The sequence below is a fragment of the Peromyscus maniculatus genome, chromosome 14, assembly GCF_049852395.1.
Source record: "Peromyscus maniculatus bairdii isolate BWxNUB_F1_BW_parent chromosome 14, HU_Pman_BW_mat_3.1, whole genome shotgun sequence".
NCBI classification, from domain to species: domain Eukaryota; kingdom Metazoa; phylum Chordata; class Mammalia; order Rodentia; family Cricetidae; genus Peromyscus; species Peromyscus maniculatus.
In genome coordinates this window covers 75,626,388-75,647,645 of record NC_134865.1, presented here as the reverse complement: position 1 = coordinate 75,647,645, position 21,258 = coordinate 75,626,388, and the positions used below count along the sequence as shown (strand labels likewise).

Below are 21,258 nucleotides of genomic sequence, written 5' to 3'. Positions count from 1 at the left end.
GCCAGTACTTGTTCAGTCCACAGGCCTAGATGTATCACATCATGGTGTAGATGTAACCAACCATCTTATTAAATAAGAAACACAGAACCAATGCAAAGAAGAAAGCCAAGAGATCAGAGCTAAGAGCCTTACCCGCCTGCTGCAGCTAGCTCTTAAGCCAAGAGACCTCTCCGAAAGAAAGCTACTTCCTGTCTGTTTGTCTTTATATAGACTTTCTGTTCTGCCTTCTCATTGGTTGTAAAACCAACCACATGACTGCCTCATCACTGTCTGTTGTACAGCCCTGCAGGTCTTCTATGGTATTGAGATTAAAGGCGTGTGTCTCCACTGCCGGCTGTATCCTTGAACTCACAGAGATCTACCTAGCTCTGCCTACCAAGTGCTGGGATTAAAGGCGTGCACCACCACCGCCCAGCTTTTACTATGACTCCAATAGCTCTGACCCCTGGGCAACTTTATTTATTAACATACAATTAAAATCACATTTCAGTACAAATAAAATACCACCATATCGTGGTCTTCAGTATGTGCTGGAATCCTGAAGAATTAGGCTCTGATGCCAATGAAGGAAGTGGACTTGCCAGTGAGAGTGAGAACAAGCAGGCAAAGAGAGCAAGCATTTTTCTTCCATGTCCTTTATATAGGCTGCCAGTAGAAAGTGTGTATCAGATTCAAGGTGGTTGTTCCCACCTCAAAATATCCAGATTAAAAGTGCCTCTTCCCACTTAAAAGTATTTAATTAAGAAAAATTTCCTCACCAGATGGTGGTGTCCCATGCATTGAGTCTAGCACTCAAGAGACAGAGGCACGCAAATCTCTGAGTTTGAGGCCATCCTGGGCTACAGAATGAGTTCTAGGATAACTAGGGCTACACAGAGAAACCCTAACTCAAACAAACAAACAAACAAACAAACAAAAATTACAAAGAAAAATTTCTCACAGGTATCCCCAGCTCCTTGGGTTATGTTAAATCCAGATGAAATAAAGTTTACAGTCAATAACAGACATCACAAGTGCACCCATTGTCCACTTGACACACCATCATATCTCCCTAATTGGGAGAACAATACCAAGGTCTTAGCTATGTCTTACATGGCTTAACTATCCCAGGCAAAATTGCAAATGCATTACATATTTAATCAGATCATAATTACACCAAACCTGTTACAACTATCATTTATCAGACCACAGACGCATTATTAATTTTATAAAAGGTGGCTGTGTTTCTTGGTATTTATACTTATGTTCCTCTATTATACATTCTGTATTTCCTGTACACTCAGCAAACACCTCACCTGGTCTTTGTTCTTTCCTGGCGAAGTGACCCATGCCTTCATGCCCTTTGCCATCCTGACTGAATCAGGTTCTTGTAGTTCCCATGACTTTAATCTCAGAACAGAGTAACACAAAGAGATGTCCTAAAGATCACCTAATCACTAGATATAACCATTCTTCCATCCACTGTGGAGAAACAATCCAATTCTGCTTGGTAATTAGAACTAATCACTCCACCTAACACAGTTATTCTATTCTTAGACTGTTGGATAAAAGGTATCAGAAGCCCAAAGTGGCCAGGAAGAAGTCTGAGCTTTCAGGTCAGTGAATTGTTTGTTGTCTCTTGGCAGGAGACATCCCTCCTTTACAACCAAAACTTCTAGGCCAGCAGAATTTAAAATTTGTGGCATAGGAATAAAACAGTCTTTATAGTAGCTCACTAGGGATGAAAGCAAGGGGAACCATTCACTTTTCACCTCTTAACTCCTGGACCTATTGATTCTGGATAAGAAGAAAACATACCACACGGTAGACAATGATTTGAAGCATGTATCACCTTCTAAAAAAAATGCTTCTCCAGCCATCCAGACTGCTCCTGCCTCACTGGTACTGCAACTATGTCATAAAAAGACGATTCCATCTCTATCAAGACAGCTGATTCAGGATGGTGGGGAGTGGTAAGACCAGGGGAATCCATGATTGTGAGCCCACTGTTATATTCTGTGGCTGTGAAGTGAGTTTGTTGACCAGAAGTAATTCTGTGTGGAATAGCATGTCAGTGGATAAGTCATTCTTTAAATCCACAGATGATGGTCTTGGCAGAATCATTACACATAGAATGGCAAATCCATAGCCAGAATAAGTGTCTGCTAGTAAGGACAAAGCATTGTTCATCCCATGTAGGAAGTGATCCAATGTAGTTAGCCTGCTACCAGGTCCTTGCTTAGTTATCCAGGAGAATGGTGTCATATCTAAGGCTCAGTGTTGGTCTCTGCTGCTGGAAGATTTGGCAATCAGCAGCATATACGCCCAGGTCAGCTTTGCTGTGGTCCCTAGTATCAGGTCCATGCATAATTACCATCTCTGTTACCATTACTACTTTGTTCATAGTCCCTGTACTTACTGGTCTTATGTCAACTCAACACACAAACTAGAGTTTATTGAAAGAATGGAATCTTAATTGAGAATATACTTCCATGATCTGGCTGTAAGGCATTTTCCTAATTAGTTATTGATTGGGTAGGGCCCAGCTCATTGTGGGTGGTGCCATCCCTGGGCTGGTGGTTCTATAAGAAAGCATACTGAACTAGAAAGGGGAAGCAAGCCAGCAAGCAACACCCCTCCTCTCCAAGGCCTCTGCATCAGCGCCTGTCTCCAAGGTCTTTCCCTTTTGAGTTCCTGTCCTAACTTCCTTTCATGATGAACAGCAATATGGAAGTGTCAGCCATATAAGCCCTTTCTCTCCAAGTTGGTCTTTGGTCATAATGTTATGTCCCAGCAATAGAAAACCCTAATTAAGACAACTTTGTACCTATCTAGGGGGTACTGCTCTGACAGTCCTACTATTGTTTGAGGAGGATTGTGAAGGACTTTGAAATTATGGGGTAGAAGAGCCACTGAGTATTGTGAGCTCAGTGGGATGTTTTGTGGGATCTCGGTAGAGACAAACCTTAAGAGCAATGTGGAGGATGGGGGCCTGGCATGAGATGTTTCTGAGGGAAGTTTAAAGACTATATCAGCACCCACAGAAGGGTCATGTCCTAGATTTCAAAGCTGAAAGGAGAGGGGCTGAGGGCTCCAGGTTCTGATGAGCTTTAGGAGGAGGTTGGTCATTGTCAGGAGAATCTGGTGAGCATAGCAAGAGGCACAGAGGGAGGAGAGAGAAATGAGGTCAAAGAAGGCCTGAACATAGAGGGTGTCAGACCATTTGCCTGTGCATTGGCAGAAATTGTCCAAATCAGTGAGCATTGGGTAGTTGAACATGTCATTTATTGAACATTGAGAATGAGTGTCAAGTTTATATCACAGCCAGGCCATATTACAGTAAAAAATAAGGTAGTGAGACTTACTGAGATCTGTAAGTGTGAGGTGGGAAAGAGACTTAAAGATAGAAGCAAGTAGAACTGGGGAGTCACTTTTGGAATGGAAAGGGCCCATGATTGATCAAGTGAGAGAGACAGAGCAAGCAGGAAGAAAGACAACCTTGAAAAGGCAGCAGTTGAGAACTTCAGAGTGAGGAGGAAGTGGGAGAGACTTAGAGAGGAGGGCAGAGGAATCCCACCAGGAGAGGGATACCGATAGCACAGGAACAAAGGCACAGGGAGGGATGCAGTGAGTGATGCAGGGACAGAGTCTCAGTCTGAGGGTGTCCCATAGAGAACTAGACTCCTCAGAAAGATGCTCAGTGAACAGATGTTCCTTTACAGAGGATGGGGTGCACAGAAGTGCATAGGGGAGCTACCTGATGAACAGTGGGACTTTTGTCCCATACACTTCAGGAGTTCAGAAAGACAGAGAGAGAGCAGGCTCCAGTGATGTAATGAGAAAGACAGACACAGAGGAGGAAGTTCGAAAATGTTACTTAAGCAAGCAGGGGTTTTGGGGGCCCACAGAGGCTCCATAGTCAGGCCTTACTCAAGGTTAGAAAATATAAGCTTGCTTTACCCAGCAGGACTGCATAATAAGATTATTTGGCCAATAGAATAGTTAGGTGGTATTTTGAAGGATCTATATTTGGTTTTATATTGTGCTTTGATCTTGAAGGGGGGAGGTCTTTTGTTCCTCCCCTTGTTAATGGATGAAAAGCCCATCATGATTAAACTTGGGGAGACTGGGTATTGACCCAGGGCCCTCCTGAAGCTATCCTGTGTCTCTGTCTTTTTTTTCATCTAGGCCTATATTGCTATCTAAAACTTCCTCATTCCTCACTTCTGCCCCCAAGAAACTTTCAACAGGTCAGAGTGGGTCTCCTATAGGGGTGGACAGAGGAGTGGGCACAATAGGGGGATGTCTTAGACAGGGTTTCTAATTCTGTGATGAAGGAAACACCAAGATTAAAAAGCAAGTTGGGGAGGAAAGAGTTTCTGTTTCTCACATTCCACAGCACTGGTCATCGTTTCAAGAATTCAGAACAGGAACCCAAACATGGCAACCTCCTGAAGTCAGGAGCTGATGTTGAGGCTATGGAATGCTGCTTCTTACTGGCTTTCTTAGAATGGTGTTCTTAGCCTGCTTTCATACAGAACCCAGGACACCAGCCCAGGAATCACACTACACACCATGGGCTGGGTCCTCTCCATTCATAACAAATTCAAAAACTATTCTACAGGTTGGTCCACAGGGTCCACTTATGGAGGCATTTTCTTTATTTCTCAAAAAGGAAGGTTCCCTCTTGTCAGATGACTGTAGACGGTGTCAAGTTGACATAAATCTACCCAGCACAGAGGAGGAGAGATGTGACTGGAAAGGCAGACTAGAATTTAGACTCGAACACTTGACAGGGGATGGGAGAGCGGCAGGAGCCAGCAGAAGCAAGTGATTGGCACACAGGAGTGTCAACAAATAAGCACTTTAGCTCAGTTAGGGTGGGTATTGCCCCTTCTAAAATGCCCAGTGCTCTCTCCATGGTTAAGGACCAATATGTAAGCCAGTGTAGGGAGAAACAAAAACTTATCGAAAATTAAACTGTCAAGGCTACCTCTGTCTGGGGTGGAAAATGAGGAAATGGGCAGAAAAGAAAAGAGATTTTATATGACAGCAGGGTGGATCTTGGGCAGATTCAGGCTGTCTGGATTGAAGGGGAACTGGGTGCCCATGCTTGAGGTAGCAGATGTTTGTGGGAAGCTTAGGGTGGCTCCTGGTAAACAGAAATGCACCATGGTGATCTGCTTCTCTGGAACACAGAGAACTCAAACTACTGTTTATTCAGTCAAAATCCTTCTAGTTAGGACCAGCACCTCGACATTGGGGACAGCTGCTTTGGAATAACACCTGCCTGCTGGATCTCTAACACAACATTGACACAAACAGCACAGCTCTCATCCTAAGGGAAATAACAGACACTTTGTACGAGCTATTTTGAGTGACAGGATCTGAGAACACAGATTTAGGTAATTTAGGTTACTGAAATTACATATTCTAGTGTGGAAGCAGTTTCATGAAAACTTAATAGCCTAACCAAACAAAGAAAATCACAAATCAAGGCAAGTTTAAAATACAGGGATAGGAACCTCAGAGAGGCAGGTACATCAATATGGGGGAGCCTCTCTACAGGCTCAAGATGTTAGCTGCTGGCATTCTTAGCTTTTGGATTGAAGCTGGTTGTCTGCTAAGTTAATAGACTCTATTGTCACAAGGTTTAGTTCTGACACAGAGGGAGGAAACATGGCTGTTCCAGAGAGCAGCACTTAGCTCATGAGAAGGTCATTAGCTCCTGACCTTGCAGTGTTCCCATCTCTCTACAGTACTGAAATTCAGATCAGCCAGCCAGGCTCTGCAGACATAGATTCCTCTAGGAATTTTCCTTCACTGCCAGACATAGCAGCTTCCCTCCAGAAGTCTGATAGCCAAAGAGAGAAGAACAAGTCTCTTTAGAATATGCCCATTGCCTCCAACTACTCCCCAGCTCCACGCTGAACTTTGAACCATTGGAGAAACAGAAGCTGCAACCTTGAAATATAGTGGCAGTCACCTCATTGATTGGACCACAGTGAGAGGTGTTTCTGCTAGATAGATTTTCTAAATTCATGTTACCAGAAATCATCTTGTCTGCCCACTTCCAATCTTATCTCAGAGCACACCTTGAAAGTGCCAGCATTTCCTATGAGGTGGGAGGTGTCCCTGGTGTGGATAAATAGGCATCAGTGTGCAGTGGGAGAGCAGCAGCCCAGGAGAACAGCAACCCCAAACATTAGGACTCATCTAAAACAGATGCTGGCCGCTGGCTTTAGCTCTCCAGGTAAAGTTCAGGATTCCTTCTCTCTGGGGACAGTGGAAGGAACCTTTCCAGGACTGTGGTATTGACAATTAAATGGGTTATTGGTTTGGAGGGTGGTGAGGAGTTGTTCCTGTGGTACTGGGTTGGAGTCTGAGGACAATTCTGGGGTGTATATGAATCTTCTCTCAGTGCGGATATTCATGTCTACAGTAGATGTGGGTGCCTTGGGCTATGCTCCTGGAGAGTAAATGGAGCCTGCTCCTTCTGACCCTGCACAAGGAGGAAGCATTGAGACCTTGTCTAGTCTGGGTGCTGCTGTCATAGCTAAGGGGAGACAGGACAGTTGCAGAGTCCCTCTGGGGCAGCAGGCTTGGGTTCAGGGATCCCACTTCCCCCAAAAGATCCCATGGCCAATATGAGGGTTCCACTCTCTCATAGCCAGGAAAAGAAGACAACCACCAGCTACTCAGTCAAATTTTCTCCTGTAGAAACAGGCTAACTTGTTTTCTGAGGAAATAATTTTTCTGTAAAACATAGTTGAATGCTTTTGAAAGAAATGGATGCATCAGTCTGACAGCAAGCACAGAGTAATGGTTGCTGAAGTCCCTGGCCCCTCTGCAGGCATGTCACATCCCCGAGGACATGTGGCTCAGCTCCAGCACCTCCCTCCCCTACCCCCTCCATTCTCCTCCTACATTCTTCTAGTCTTCTGTCCCCTCTGTCTTCCCCTTGGCTCCCTCATCTGATCCCCCTCCTCCCTCATTTTATGCCCTCTCCTCCCTCTTGTCCTCCTGCTCCTTCTTCCTTCACTTTCTCACTCCTCATCCTTTCTCACCTTATCCTCTCTCCTCTCTATCCATCTTCCCCATCATCCCTTCCCTCTAGCATCTACATTCACTTCTAAACTCACCTATACAGTGGACAGAGGCTAAAGTTTGGCCTCCATGTTTACCACTACCACAGGCTTTCTTTTTTTTTTCCAAAAGTAAAATTTAAATCAATAATATTTTTTTTAAAAAGCAGCATAAGGAATAATAATTAGAACTTCCGAGGGGCCTCCTTTGGTTTGGAATAATTTGAGAACTCTACCAAGGCAATGGTATAGTGAGTGTCAGGATTTGAGAATCCAGTTTCTCTCTGGCTCCAAGGATGGGGGACAGTCACTGAATAATTTTCTACCTGGACTTCTCCAATTTAGAAAGAACATCAGAGCAGAGAAACACTGGGGCTTTTTCCAACTCAGCATTAGGGGTCCATCCACATCTGAGGCTGTTGATGTAGGTCCTCTCCATCTGTAATCTTTTTGCTGACTTGCTCGTGATCCAAAAGATCTTGAGGTCAGAGTAAACAAACATATAGAGAAAAATCCCTGGGGGAACTCTGTGGCAGGGAAGCTGTGTTCCTGGAACAGAATCACTGTAGGGTTTGTACACACAGCCCTGCTCAAGCCAGCTGTGGTTTGTAGGTGTAACTGTCTTGTTAAATAAGAAACTCAGAGCCAATGCAAAGATGAAAGCCCAAGAGGTCAGAGCAATAGCTAAGAGCTAAAAACCTTACCCTTCACTGCTGCTCCTGTCCTCCTCAGCAAGAGAGCTACATCCTGTCTGTTTGTCTTTTTTTATAGAGTTTCTATTCTGCCTTCTCATTGGTTGTAAACCCAACCACATGACCTCCTTATCACTGCCTGTCTGTACAGACCTCCAGGTCTTCTATGGTTGGTATTGAGATTAAAGGTGTGTGTCTCCATGCTGGCTGTATCCTTGAACACATAGAGATTTGCCTAGTTCTGCCTCCTAAGTGCTGGGATTAAAGGCGTGCACCACCACCGCCCAGCTTCTGCTATGGCTTGATATTAGCTCTGACCCCCAGGCAACTATATTTATTAACATACAAATAAAATCACATTTCAGTACAAATAAAATATCACTATAGTGGTTCTCTGCAGAGGTTGTACACACAGCTCTGCTCAAGCCAGCTGTGGTTCATTGACCTTGGGGATTTCCCTGGAGAGGTAAAAATATTTTTATCACAAGAAAAATGACTTGATAAATTAAGGATGGGGGCTGCTATCTTTAACCCTCAAAAATTGGGTGAACGAACCTTAAAAAGGATGCTGTAAGCCAGGTGTGGTCTCACTAGAAAAGCTTTGTGGGCCTCCACACCAGACTACTTCCTCTTGCCAGCAAGATGTAGTACTCTCAGATACGGCTTTATCATCATGTCTGCCTGTACACTGCCATGTCCCATCATGATGATAATAGATGGAACCTCTGAATTTTAAGTGAGCCACCCAATTAAATGTTTTCCATTATAAGAGTTGCCATGGTTATGGTGTCTCTTCACAGCAATAGAACCCTGACTAAGAAGACACTATCTCTGCAGGGAGAAGCAATGGCTTCAGCAGGTAGGACCGGACATGTGAGTGATGCAGTCTGATAGTCAGTAAGTTAAAGTCACATCCAATACAACCCTCTTAGACTGAGAGCTCAGGGGTTCTGTGAAGTATGTACCAGGAATCACAACTATATCACAAAAATCCCAAAGGACAAGTAAGGCCTACTAGTAATAAGAAGTTAGGCACCCATGTCTCCAAGGCCCTGGGCATCTCCTTTCTAGGGGTCAGAGTATAGACACAAGGTGCCCAGCCAACACCCTCTCCATCCACCCCTGAAACAGTGACCATCTTCACCTTTAAAGTAGATGTAATTCACCAGCACCACTAACGAACTCTCATCCAGGTGTGAGATTACTTCCTTGATCTTCCCCTGGGTCTGTTGGCTTACATAGTCATTGATGAGTTTTTTGGCCTCATGAGGCTGCTGGAAGTCAGTCACAGAGGCCTCAACCTGGTAGAGCACCCGTGCCTTTTCCTTGAACTCTGCCAGGATCTGCAGGTGCTTTTTAATAAACATGATGCTGCCTATGCTGATTTTCACCTGGTCCCCTGGCTGACTGAGCATATGGAAGAGGTGCCCAAAGCTCCGGTGGATATCTGCCTCAGAGGTCTCTGTGAGATTGAATTGAGACCTTCTAGAATCTCTTCCAGGGTGTTGCTGCTTGCTCTCAGGGACAGGATGGCCAAAGCTACTGAGATGCTGAATGGGGAGAATATGACATTTTTATCTGGATTCTTCAAAACCAACTCCTTGTAGAGGGTGAAGGCAAAGTCATTGTTGATAGAGGCCATTGTTTGACTGTCCACTGGTGTCACATTGTTTTGGTCTTCCTGGACATCAGCATTTCTTTCCAATGAGCCATCTAGTTGGCAGGGCAGAACCCAGCCATCAAAAGGATAAAAGCTACAAGGAGGGCCATCTTCTCTGCTCTCTTGTCTGAAAAGGAAGATTTTTGGAGTCTGGAAAGATCAGGTAGTGACCTGACCATCTCCTTGTCCTTCAACCTTGCATGTACTGTATCCAGGCTCTGCTGCCATTTTCTGCTTTTGTGACCATCTGTTAGGGATGCTCTGGACTCTCAAATGGCACTACCAGATCCCACACAGCCTGTTTCCACTAGAGGAAGTGATGCTGCAGTAGTCAATTTTTCTCCTAGAATATCAGGATCCATAGAGATAAAGGGACATGCCAGACTAACAAAGTAAGGAAGAAAAGGACCTGAGGATGGGCAAAATCCTTCTGTAATCATAATTCTTTCCTCTTTTTGCTTTGCATAAGAGCTCACTAGAAATTAGGGAATACTCTTAATTTACACTTGTCCCCTACTCACCATCACCAACTTCTAGTAAGGACTCAGTGAAGGATCTTTGAATTAGATTAGCAGCAAATGCTCCATCCCAACCTCCAGATGACAAGTTCATGACATCTCACTGCCCTGGGATGCATCTGGTTCCTGTGTCTGGGCATGAGGTGGGATAATTGAGAGGTAGCACTGTAGATATCTGACGCAGTATTAAAGCCTTGGCATCTCCAAGAACAGGTATTAGAAAGACCAATGGAGAATGGTTCTTTCAGCTCTGCCAGGATACCACAGGGTGGTTTCTGTTTCAGGCTTGGAAGACTTCCTGACAGGAAGAAAATTAAATGGTGTCCCAGTCTCTGATGACTGAACCAGATTTCATTTTTGTTGTCGGGATAGCTGTGTGGTAGTAACAAGCAGATTGGTGGATCATTCTTGGCAGCCCAGTGAGTGGCCCAGGTTACATTAGTAGTAAATGTGCCTGACTTATTATGGGAATTGGGATGATTGTAGGGAATGTCCAGAGAGTCATCTCCTCCATACACCCCTGGAGTGGGGGCCACGAGCATCCTAATGACCACAGGGAAGCTATATAGTAGGGGGGACACTAGGATGACCGTGGCTTATAATAAGTTTGGTTTTACTCAATTACTTGGCAAGCCTCAATGAAACATTTCATTATTAGGATAAGAATTTATACTGCATCAAGCTGATAGTAAATAAATAAATAAATAAATAAATAAATAAATAAATAAATAAATAAATAAATAAAAATGAAAAAAATAAATTCACATGTAGCCAAGGATGACCTTCAACCTTTGTCCTCCGGCCTCCACCCTCCAAGTCCCGGTTACAAAGTGATTGGAAGGATCTGCACTTGGCTGTGCTAGGGGGAGGTCTTTTGCTCCACTCCTTGGCATTCCTATAAATAGCCCTTTAGAAGAGATAGGAGGGGCTGGTGGATAAGGATCTAGGCCTTCCTGAGGTTATCCTGTGTTTCTATCTGTTTCTATCCCCTGTATCCTTCTATCTAGTATCTCTGATATCCCTCTCATCTCAAGAGTTCCCTGTCATAAAATGTAATAGCAGGTCTCCTAGCTGGGCTCCCAAAAATGATACCAGGAACTACAGCCTTGGCAATAGGAGAGAGAGGGAGTTGCAATTGTAAGGAGGCATGCCCCATAAGGAATTAAAAATGAAGGCAAAGATTTTTTATTTTGGGGAGTGAAAATAAGATGGCTGAATGCCAAAGTTGAAAAGTGAGGTGCAGTGAATATTTCTCTCTTTCTAGGTTTCTTTCTTTTTCTCTCTCTCTTAATTTCTATCTATAAAAATTAAGGAAAAAATATAAGGTAGAATAAAGGAATATAGTGTAGAAAAAACTTAGGGTAAGAAGGAAAAATATAAGGTAGAATATAGGGATATAGTGTAAGAAAAAACTTAGGATAAGATAAGCAACAAGACAGAGGAACTATGTCTTTGATTTTCCAACTACGGGAATATGAATGCAAATTCCTGGGGAAGAAACAGAGAAAAATCTATCAAAATGAGAAAAACAGGCAGAAAAAGATTCCTATGGAAACTTTTAGCCTGTGAAGAGCTTAGATTTAAGTCCTGAGCAGTAGAGGAAAGAATTTTTCCTGAGGCAGTTGTGAGTTAAATGAAACTCTTCACTTCACTGACATTGTGACTGTATGATAACATCATACCATCAGAATTAGTTTCCTTGGTCATAAAGCCAATAATAGGAAACAGAAGTCTTGGGGAAATTTTAGCAATCTTTCTCTCAAAATCTGAAAGGTTTCTTTGGAAAATTTCATAATTTCTCTCTAAAATCTGGAAGCTCTTCAGGTCTTTCTCAGAATTTTTCTCTTTCTGTAAGGGCAAAAATAAAACTCACCTGGAAATAACGCCTATCAATATGGGAAAATCACCTGTAATTGCTCTAGGAAAAACAAACAAACAAACACACAAACAAACCCTCTTGGAACAGGACAAATCCTCTCTGCTACTCCTGTCTTTCCTTCAAGCTGGTATTAGGGGAAAAAAAAACCGCTGAGCAGCTTTTTTTTTCTTTTCCTAACAAAGAAAAGATCTCTCTGAAAAAGCTCTTTGTTTTCTTTCTCTATTGGGGAAAATCTGTCTAAAAAAGCTCTATTTTCAAGTACTGTCTTTATTTTTTCATTGATCCAATAAGGCAGGGGAACAAAGGGTTACCAAAATGCCTGTCTGAGTGTGAGCAGACAGACAGATGCAGCCCACTCTGGGGGACAATGCCAGGTGAAGGAAATGTAACTATCGATGCCAGCTCAGGGAGAACAGAAATCTCCCCTGGTAAGAGAACAAAACTTTGACTGAAAAAATTCCCATGGTAAACGCAAAAGCTTGAATACAGTGTGAATAGAAGTTTTCTCCCAGAACCAGAAAGGCAGCATAGGAAATGTAGTTCATTTGTAACAATGTGATGATATATAGAGAAAGGCAGCTTGGGAAATATAGTCTGTAAGGTGGGTTGTAACAGCATGACAATATAGAGAAAGGCAGCTTGGGAAATGAAGTCCATAAAAGAGATACCAGTGCAGCACTGACCAAAAACTCTTTTTTTTTTTTTCTCTGCTCGAAATTCTATTTTTTTCACAAGCTCTGTTAGCTTGCCTCTCAAGAACTAGAAACAGGCAAACAGCTTGCCAGTCAGGAGGCAATTAATATGCTAATACTATTTGTCAAGAAGTCACTTTGAAACCCTTTAGAATACTAGGGAAAGAGGTCCATACAGTGAGAAATTGCTTTGGTTGTGAAAAAAAGAAAAATCTTATAGGCAAATAAAAAAGCTTGGGTTGTGCTTGAAATGCAAGAGAGAAACATTGGCATCATTGAAATGGTCATGATAGTCTTAAAAAGCAGCTTTAAAAAAATAAGAAGAGGGAATTTTTCACTCAGTCAAGCTTAGAGCCACTGGTGAATTAACCTCTGACTTCAAACTGTCAGAAAAACTTTTAGAATGACATAAAATCTGACTATAAACTCTGAACTTAGAAATGATTTCCCTATTTCCTGACTTGTTAATAGTTCTGTTAAGAAATCTCTTCTAGGTGTTTGCTAGTCGAGTTTGATTTTGAATGTAAATTAATGCTGTTAGATTCTTCTAGATATGTGGTAAAATTTATAAAGTTGTTCTACAAAGTTTCCTTTTGAATATAAGTTTGTAAAAAGGTATAAATATGTATAGTGATATGCTATTTGTAAATATGTAGAATGGTGCCGAGGACAATTTCAAGAGCCATGCCATATTGCCTGCCTGAATTAACTTTCTGTTGTCCAGTATTGAGCCACTAACCAGAAACTTTTGACATGCTTGGACAAGTCCTGAGTTACTAGAAAATAACTTAACATTTCCTTATCTTTCTGCTATAGTGACCACTAGTAACAATGTTTTGTGGTTAGGTTGCTTGCTTGGGTTGCTTGGCAACTCAACAGTCCTCTAATCTTTTCCCAAAGAAAGTTTCCTGGTCTGCTTACTCTAAATCCCACCTGAGAAAAATAAAATTTTGCAGCTTGATCAGAATACTGCCTTGATGTCAGTTCTTTGTGTCTCTTGTCCCTTCATTCGCCATTCCCCCTTCTAGGGTCTCTGCTGAAGATCGGGACAACTGGCGCCCAGAGTGAGGCTCGAGGACATGGAGGAGTGGTGAACGTCGTCACACACCAAGGCAGGCCTGCCTAAGAGTTGGACCACCATGGAAGACGGCTCCATGAGCGAAGGTCGGGTCAGTGATCACCACGGAAACGCCCGACTGTGAGTCAGATCCGGAGGAGTTTTAACGTGACGAAGCAAGGTAAGTTTACCATGGGACAAGCATGAAATAAACAGGATTTGTTTATTTCGGGACTGAAACAGTCTCTCAAGACGCGAGAAATTAGGGTTAAAAAGAAAGACTTAAAAAAAAAAATTCTTGACTATATTGGAGATGTCTCTCCTTGGTTTTCTTAAGAAGGAACCATAGATGAAAAACACTGGAGACGGGTTGGTGACTGTTTTAATGATGTTTACCAGACCTTTGGTCTTGAAAAGGTCCCCGTCCAAACCTTTTCCTACTGGAATTTAATTAATGATGTCTTAAAAACATATCATTCCCCTGATGTTCAAAAATTAATTAAAGAGGGAGAAAAAGCCTGAAAGAGTACTCCCATCCACTCTTTGTCTATCATTCTGTCAGTATTAATATTCCTGAACCCCATATGTCTAGTCTTCTGGCAACAAATAACCATCAGAGAAGAAAAAAGAGGGAATCCCCACCTCTCCCTCAAAGGTGCTCGCCACTTATCCATCTTTAATGGCCAAGATAATTATTAAGGGCAGAGAAACAAGTTGTCAATACTTTGGAAACGATCCTGACTCCATAGTCCTCCCCTATACTCGAGAACAAGTAGATTGGCTGCTTCAAACAAATGATGAATGGCCCATTGCCTGCTCCTCCTTCCTTGGTACTATTGATAACCATTATCATAGTGATCCCTTGTTACAGTTTGCCAGAATTCATCCCTTTGTTTTCCCCAAATTAACTGCCTCACAACCTATAAGGGAGGCTCCCCTGGTATTTACAGATGGCTCAGCCAATGGAGTTGCCGCCTATGTTGTGGATGGTAAGGCTACCTCCTGCCTCTCCCTATATTCCTCAGCACAGCTTGTTGAACTTTATGCAGTCATTCAAATTTTTCAATTATTTCATTCTCAGCCCTTTAATTTGTATACTGATAGTGCTTACGTTGCCCATTCTTTTCCCTTATTGGAAACTGTTCCTTTTATTAAACCCTCTACCAATGTAGCTCCACTTTTTCTTCAGCTGTGCTCCTTGATTATGGCTAGACAGTGCTCCTTTTTTATTGGCCATGTTCGGGCCCATTTAAAATTGCCTGGTCCTCTATCTGAAGGAAATGCATTGGCTGATGCCACCACACAATTAGTTTTTCCTGTTCTCACGGGATCCCTTTCTCAGGCTGCTCAAGCACACTCTCTTCACCATTTAAATGCTCATTCCCTTTGTTTGTTGTCTAAGTTTACCCAAGAACAGGCCCGAGAAATTGTTAAAAATTGCACTGACTGTGCTGTCTCCCTCCCAGTTCATCATCTGGGAGTTAACCCCCAGGGCTTGCTTTCCAATGAAATTTGGCAAATGGATGTTACTCATTTAATTGAATTTGGCAAATTTAAATACATACATGTTACAGCTGATACCTTTAGAGGTTTTATATTTGCCTCTCTCCAGGCTGGAGAGGCCTCCAAAAATGTTATCTCCTACATTTTACAATGCTTTTCTGTCCTAGGAAAGCCTAAAGTTATAAAAACTGATAATGGCCCAGGATATACTGAAAAAAATTTTCAATCTTTTTACCAGCAACTTCAGATTAAGCATGTCACTGGCAGTTCTTACAACCCCCATGGCCAGGGCATCGCTGAACATGCTCATCAGACTCTAAAATCCATGCTTCATAAATTAAAGAAGGGAAGCCTGTATGATATGCAAGGCAACCCCCAAAATCTTTCACATCATGCCCTTTTTGTCCTTAATTTCCTTACCTTGGACAAGAATGAAAGGTCTGCAGCGGATTGCTTTTGGCATCCACAAACTCAAAGCCACCAAGCATTGGTCATGTGGAGAGACCCCTTAACTGCCTAGTGGAAAGGGCCTGACCCAGTCCTGATTTGGGGTCCAGGGTCAGCATGCATCTATGACCAAACAGAGGGAGGCCCTAGTTGGCTCCCTGAGAGATTAGTTAAACAAGTCAACTCTAACCAATCATCCAGGGAAAAGGATAGCCCCTGAGGTCATTTTCCCTTTCATTCTCCTTCTTTACAGATGCTGATGAAGAAAAAAACTGGGAGAATTTCCCTGGATATTCTGGATCTTGCTGCTGCCTGTACCTTCTCATCAGGACCAGAGACTGTTTGACACACCCCCATTTGCATGGCATTTTTATTTGACTGAAAATTATACTAATTATGCTAAAACACAGACCTTTGGTCACCTATTGGCTACCACTGATTGCCCCTTGCAAGGATGTCAGAATCCCATTTTACTCAACTTTACTGATTTCCATAATTCCCCCAGCAAGGTGCCTCCTGCTATCTGTTTTTTGTATGATCAGACTGTTCACAATTGCAAAACTTATTTGAAAGAGAAAAGTGTAGGATGCCCCTATTCTTACTGCAAAATTCATGATGCCATTCCTCCTGCTAAGGGACAGGTAATTGAGAGAGAATGGAATGGCCCTAAATTTTATAAGACATTTACAGGATATTCCCTAGTGGTTTGGGACCCGTGGGACTCACGATGGACTAGTCCAGTAGAAGGAGCCATGTATATGGCCCGAACTGCCACATGGCCTAGCTCCAGACTTTACATTTGGTGCTCTTATGTACAAGCATAATTTACGGTCCATCATAATATCCTTACACAAGAAAAAAATTTAATGACACAAATATCATCCCCCTCCTCTCCATTTTCTTGGCTTTCCCTCCTCCGAGAAGGCCTTATGTTTGCCAATGTTACTGGCATTGGGAATCTCTCATCATGCTTCCTATGTGCAGCCTTGGAACGTCCTCCCCTGATAGCAGTACCCCTGCCTCAGATCCCTAATTGGGCCACCACTGATAATTCCCATGGCTTCCACCCCATCCCTGAAGTACCCTTGTTTCTTGACCCAGGCTGCTCCAAGTTTGAGTTTTGCTTTTCTAGTGTTTCCCTTCCCTTTTGTAACCAGACTGTATTACCCAATCGTCCTTTTGCCCCCTCTGGATTTTTCTTTTGGTGCAATGGCACTCTATCAAAAAACTTGATCATCCCTATCCCACAGGACATGATCTGCCTATCTGTCACTCTGGTCCCACAACTTATGCTCAGGACTCCTGCGGAGTTCTTGGGATGGGACTTGCCCCAGCCCAAGCAAAAAAGAGCTGTCTTCTTGCCCCTTGTGGCCGGAATTTCCCTTGCCACCTTGCTGGTCTCTGCAGGCTTGGCAGGAGGAGTTCTGGGTCATTCCCTCATAACAACAGCTCACCTATCCAAGCAACTTCAGGTAGCAATTGAGGCTTCTACAGCATCCTTATCCTCCCTCCAGAGGCAGTTAACCTCTCTTGCACAGGTTGCCCTACAAAACCGATGGGCCTTGGACCTGCTGACAGCAGAAAAGGGTGGGACATGCCTTTTTCTGAGGGAAGAATATCATTATTATATTAATGAGTCTGGAATGGTAGAAACCCAGATAAATAAGCTACATAAACTTAGCCTAGAGCTACATAAGCAGCAATTCTCTGCCGCAGCAGATGATTGGTGGAAATCATTCATGTTCTCCCTTTTGATGGCTCTTGCAGGACCATTATTCAGCATCTTGTTATTTGCAACTTTGGGTCCCTTTATAATTGGCAGGCTAATCCGATTCATCAAAAAACAAATAGACTCCCTGGCCTCAAAACCTATACAGGTTCATTACCATCAGCTCGAAATGTTGGATCGAGGATGTGATCCCTATGATATTTCTCAGTCCTCTTCTCCTTTAGGGGCAGCATAAAGTCCGAACCTATGCTTATTGGCATCAGCCAGTATGGACATCACTGGGTGCAAGGCCAAGCACTGCAGGGGAAGGCTGATTGAAAAGCCCTTGGTTCGGATTCCCTGAGAGACAAACCTGACTTGCATAGAGGTTGGTATCTAGAGGCACCAAAAATGCCTAAGCCCTCTTCCTCCCCAAAAGGTACCCTTTTTTCTCAAGCCTGCAGCAGCTCTAGGAGGAGTCAGGTCAATGTCTCCCCCAGCCGGTTAAGGTCCACCACCATTCAGGTGGGCACACTCCCTTATAAAATAAAATAAAGGGAGGAGATGCCGAGGACAATTTCAAGAGCCATGCCATATTGTCTGCCTGAGTCAACTTTCTGTTGTCCAGTATTGAGCCCCTAACCAGAAACTTTTGACATTCTTGGACAAGTCCTGAGTTATTAGAAAATAACTTAATTTCCTTATCTTTCTGCTATAGTGACCACTAGTAACAATGTTTTGTGGTTAGGTTGCTTGGTTGGGTTGCTTGGCAACTCAACAGTCCCCTGATCTTTTCCCAAAGAAAGTTTCCTGGTCTGTTTACTATAAATCCCACCTGAGAAAAATAAAATTTTGCAGCTTGATCAGAATACTGTCTTGCTGTCAGTTCTTTGTGTCTCTTGTCCCTTCATTCGCCATTCCCCCTTCTAGGGTCTCTGCTGAAGATCGCGCTGGTTGGGACAGAATGGAAGTTTGTAAAAAGTGCTGTGGATGATTGATTGCTAAAGAAAACACTGACTGGCCAGTAGCTAGGCAGGAAGTATAGATGGGACAAAGAGGGAGGAGAATGCTGGGAGATGGAAGGCTACCAGATGGAAAAGCATGATGTAAGATACCAGTAAGCCACGAGCCACATGGCAAGGTATAGCTTTATAGAAATGGGTTAATTTAAGATATAGGAACAGAGCCGGGCGGTGGTGGCGCAAGCCTTTAATCCCAGCACTCGGGAGGCAGAGCCAGGTGGATCTCTCTGAGTTCGAGGCCGGCCTGGGCTACCAAGTGAGCCCCAGGAAAGGCGCAAAGCTATGCAGAGAAAGAGAAACCCTGTCTCAAACCCCCCCCCAAAAAAAGATATAAGAACAGATAACAAGAAGACTGCCACAATTTATAAGTAATATAACCATCTGAGTGATTATTTTATAAGTGGGCTGCAGGACTGCGGGGGCTTGGCGGGGCCCAGAGAGAAACTCTTCAAAAGTTTATTATATTTTTATTATTCTCTATTCCTTTACTGGGAGGTATGGCTGCTTTGGAAATCACTGTGGATGATTCTAAGCTCTTAGTAGGGACCTAGGTCACAGATAAGTTAAGTTCTGTACCCCCTCTTGCCAGAGGCTGGTAGCCAAAGATGGGCAACTGTCTTCTTGATAACTTCTTGAATATATGCATGTAAAATTAATCAAGAATAACAAGCTAAGACAGGCATAGTCTGAGGGGCCTGTGGAGCTCGTTTTTATATCAAGAAGGGGGGAGTTGTGGAGGCCCAAAAAGGTTTCCTTGTGAGATCTGAGCTTGCTTTACCCAGCATGGCTACATGAGAGGATTGTTTGACCATGTTCATGGTTACAAGGTGATAGGAAGAGTCTACACTTGGTTGAGCTAGGGGGAGGTCCTTTGCTCCATGCCTTGGCATTCCTATACATAGCCTTTAGAAGAGACAGGAGGAGCTGGGGGATAAGGATCCAGGCCCTCCCAAGGACATCCTGTGTTTCTGTGTTTCCCCTCTCTACTCACGAGTACTCTGTGCTAAAATGTGGGAGCTGGTCTCTCAGCTGGGCTCCCACAGTCTGGGACTCTGGGCTGTATCTTGAGCATTTATGAGACCTCAAAGCCTGCCTCCAGAGTGACACACTTCCTGCAACAAGACCACACCTATTTTAATAAAACCACATCTCCTAATAATGCCATTTCTTATGAGCTTATGGGAAACAATTGCACTCAAACTACCTCAAAAGAAGTCCCTTATTCAGCCCACTCCAGCATTTCTAATATGCTCGTACAGAATCCATCTGCTGGAGAAACTATATCTCTAGGAGGACTCAGGTTGTCTGAGACATCTTGACCTAAGGAGTCTGGCTACCCAATCTTAAATGAGGAAAGTAGCATGTCCCAACTACTGAAGAGCCTTTCACACATTCTTATGTAGGACCTCTCCCTGAACCTTTTCTGTAATGCTGGTCATGGATATGGAAAAGCAGGGACTGAGGAGAAGCTATTAGTGAGAGGGAGGTGTCAGCCTGGCAGTGTTCTGTGTTTAATGTCTGGCTGATTCATGAAATTTTAGTTTGTAAAATTAGTAGCCAAGTCAGCCTATGGGGTCACAGTGCTGAAGACACAATCCTGGGACAACAATACTGGAGTTGAGGGTCAGGAGATTTGGGAGAGTGGGGTGGAATTGTTGTGGGTGAGGTTTAGTTGGAAGATATGTAGAGCCAATACCCATAAAACCCTGTCTGATAGAACAAAGAGTGAGACAATGGACCACAGAAAGATTCCTGATAAAAATCTTGATGTGACTAGATCTGGGGTGGATTTGGGACTCTGGACTCTGGATAAGCCAGAGAAGAGGAGGGTAGGCTCTCAGATAATAACAGAAAACCAATTGGCCATGGACAGAAGAGGATGGGAAGACAGAGGACAGGAGTCCAGGATGGCCTCACAGCAGCTGTGCTGTGAAGGGAGGGGAAGCAGAGTGATGGCCTGCAGGATTAGACTGCAGGGCATGCCTCTCCCTGCTGGGCCCAAGACCTGAACTCCAAGGCTGCTTGACCCTGAGGTGGGGATGTGTGTTTATGTGGCTGGATCCTGAGCCCAAGAAATTGTCAAAGTACCATGTCCCCTAGGGAATATTGCAGATGGTCACATGCACATAACTAAACATTATTTGATTTGTTAAAAGACGAGAAGGAATGAGATATTTAAGGGGAGGGCCCAAGGATACATAAAGTTTAAGTAGGATATCTTTGATTCATGGAGGTGAACATGACCCGTAAGGGAGAAGAGGACTCATTACCAATGTCTTAGTCAACCAATTATGGGATCCTGGTAATCCAACTCTGGGAAGTTCCCAGGCCCTGGAGCTTGACTCTAAGCCCACACTTAGCTCTGGGCTCTGCCTTCCATTAAGTGGTTCACTTTGACGTGCACCATTGACAGGTCACCGTCTGGAGGTTTCAGTCTCTTCCTGTTTCTCTGGAAACATGTCCCACAAACAACTGCCTTCTAGACAGTGTTCCTCCTAAGGAAGAAGGGATCCCCAAATCTCCCCAGGCTCTGGTCTCACCACTTTTACTTTCATTTCTCTTTAAATCACCCCATTCTCAGATCCCAGATTGTTTCCCAGGTTCCTCAAGTAGCCAGGCGTTGGTTTTGCGTTCCCTTTTCCAAACCAAGCCTGTGGATCACTTCTCATTCATAGTTCTGCATATATCAAGGTTTTTCCAATCCAGATTATGCAAGCACCTAGGGATACTACACTCTGTGTTGTTGAAGATGGATTGATTGCTCTCTTGATTCAGAAGCTGGGCCAAAATGGGGTGGAGGTGGAGTCTCTCCTGTGCTGTTACATTTTGATGGCTTGCTCCACATTTAGGGAAATGGAAGACATCATTTAACCCTCGTGACACATTCGAGTCTGAGTTCAACTATACAAGAAGAGGTCTGTGAGGGTGCCCATGATGAACATTGAAGACCTGACCACACCCTACTTCTGGGATGAGGATCTGTCCTGCTCTGTGGTGGAGCTGAAGTACAGAGGAA

General features: G+C 43.6%; 1 pseudogene; it reads right to left on the bottom strand.

Moving 5' to 3' along the window:
- Nucleotides 1-7,456: 7,456 nt before the first annotated feature.
- Nucleotides 7,457-9,526, bottom strand: LOC143268524 (serine protease inhibitor A3N pseudogene; annotated as a pseudogene).
- Between the last annotated feature and the right edge of the window lie 11,732 nt (nt 9,527-21,258).